This window comes from Littorina saxatilis, linkage group LG1, assembly GCF_037325665.1.
Source record: "Littorina saxatilis isolate snail1 linkage group LG1, US_GU_Lsax_2.0, whole genome shotgun sequence".
NCBI classification, from domain to species: domain Eukaryota; kingdom Metazoa; phylum Mollusca; class Gastropoda; order Littorinimorpha; family Littorinidae; genus Littorina; species Littorina saxatilis.
The window spans coordinates 4,463,562-4,466,377 of record NC_090245.1 but is presented as its reverse complement, the minus strand read 5'-3'; positions in this window follow the sequence as shown (position 1 = coordinate 4,466,377).

Below are 2,816 nucleotides of genomic sequence, written 5' to 3'. Positions count from 1 at the left end.
CCCCCCCCCCCCCCCCCCCCCCCCCCCCCCCCCCCCGCACATTATCCCGCATATAATGAATTATATTCTCTTGGTGAAAAATAAAATGTTAACCCTTACACCGGTGCAATTCTGTAACACATGTTACATAGCCACTGGTGACTTAACAGAGAGAAAAATAACAAAAAACAGTCATATAGGTTTTCGCATCAATGGGAGGTAATCGGAACTGACCAAAAAGACTGCGCGACCGCACGCGACTATACAAACAAACAAAATAAAATACAGCAGGTATGACGTTTGCATGAATCCATGATTACGTCTACATGAACAACAGTGATAAAAGTGCGCATCTCTTCCCAGCCGTGCAGCGCTTTGAAAGTTGGAAGCATTAAAATTTAAACGGGTAAAAAGCCATCGTGAAGATACGAAAAAAAGTATGACGTCTAAAATACTTAATGATTCAAACGCATAGTATAACATATGTAATTGACAACAGAAAATATATACATGGTTCACACACACAATCGAGTGCACACATCCATCCATGCTTAATTAAAGTCATGTACACAAACACACACATACATGGCATCAAGCAATACACAATTAAATGACACATATGGAATATGGAAAACGTATAACGGACATGAACATGGTAAGTAATTTACACCGTTATCTACTATAAAATTGATGATATATATATACCACTCACTTGCTATTCGCCTAAAAGCTTGCGGTGTGCTGTGACACATATAAGAAACCAGAAGAAAAAAGGACTTTACTTTGGCGAAAAGAGCATATGCTGCTTATTTTTGTACATAGCTGCTATAACTGTATTTTTTCCGAACACTTACATGTAAAAAACATAGAGATATATCTTACCATTTCACTAAGACAGCCAAAATAACGGTCAAATTAAGGGGAGATCATGATGACGTACATGTCTATGGTTGAACCGGGGGAAAATATTTAGTCGCTGGAACCTATAAGGTATAACACATGTTACATAGCCACTGGTGAATTAACAGAGAGAAAAATAACAAAAAACAGTCATATAGGTTTTCGCATCAATGGGAGGTAATCGGAACTGACCAAAAAGACTGCGCGACCGCACGCGACTATACAAACAAACAAAATAAAATACAGCAGGTATGACGTTTGCATGAATCCATGATTACGTCTACATGAACAACAGTGATAAAAGTGCGCATCTCTTCCCAGCCGTGCAGCGCTTTGAAAGTTGGAAGCATTAAAATTTAAACGGGTAAAAAGCCATCGTGAAGATACGAAAAAAAGTATGACGTCTAAAATACTTAATGATTCAAACGCATAGTATAACATATGTAATTGACAACAGAAAATATATACATGGTTCACACACACAATCGAGTGCACACATCCATCCATGCTTAATTAAAGTCATGTACACAAACACACACATACATGGCATCAAGCAATACACAATTAAATGACACATATGGAATATGGAAAACGTATAACGGACATGAACATGGTAAGTAATTTACACCGTTATCTACTATAAAATTGATGATATATATATACCACTCACTTGCTATTCGCCTAAAAGCTTGCGGTGTGCTGTGACACATATAAGAAACCAGAAGAAAAAAGGACTTTACTTTGGCGAAAAGAGCATATGCTGCTTATTTTTGTACATAGCTGCTATAACTGTATTTTTTCCGAACACTTACATGTAAAAAACATAGAGATATATCTTACCATTTCACTAAGACAGCCAAAATAACGGTCAAATTAAGGGGAGATCATGATGACGTACATGTCTATGGTTGAACCGGGGGAAAATATTTAGTCGCTGGAACCTATAAGGTTATACGGCGACTTATCAGGTGATAATGTTTCGAACTTATCTTTTAAAAATTAAGTAAACAAATCTATGGAATATTTTGGAGTTCCATTAACAGATAAACAGATCTATCTATCTTCTTATTATTTTAGGTTCGTCTGGGGTAGAGAAATAAAACACACAGCTAGGTTCGTCTGAGGTGCGGTCGCGTAGTGTTTAATGTAGTGTTTAGAAGAAGAACCAATCACAGATCTCTTTCGCCGCGATGTCAAAGTTCAGGTCAAAGTTCACTGGTGTCTGCTCAAATTTGCGAGACAAACCTCTTCAAACTTTGTTCGTGGACAAAATTGGAAGTCGGGACCTAGCGGAATCGATTTCCTGGGTCACGTTGGCATAGCAACCGAAGGAGAAGGCACAAATCCGCGCGGTTTGGTAACAGGAATCGAAAAACCACCGAAAATCCTCCCAGTATTATATAGTAGATACAGTGAGACTAGAGCTTCTGTGACGTCAACAGTTATTCAACTCACACCACAGCCAACACCATGTTATTAGGACTTTAAGTGGTGGTGGTGGTGGTGGTGGGGAGGGGGGGGGGGTTGAGTGGGACTTTGATGTGTGATTTTTATTTTTTTCTATATTTTTAGCTGCATTATTTTAGTCATTCATGAGTGGGTGGGTGGAGGGGATGGGCTAGTTCTAACTATGCATTAGATTATAAAATTGTATTCTGTGTAGACCCTTCCACCAGCATCTTAGACCACTCTTTGTACCTTTTCTTTTAATAGATGATTGTCATTTGTTTTACCTCATGTCTGCCCTGCGTGTGATGGTGTGATCGTGACTGCTGTAGTGTGGGCGTGTGTGTGTTGGTGTGTATGTCAGTGAATGTGTGGGCGTGTGTGTGTGTGTGATTTTACCAACACTACGCTAAATTCCTTGTGCTTTAAATGTTTTTTTAATGTCACTTGGCTCAATAAATACTGTATTCTGTATTCTGTATTCTGGATTC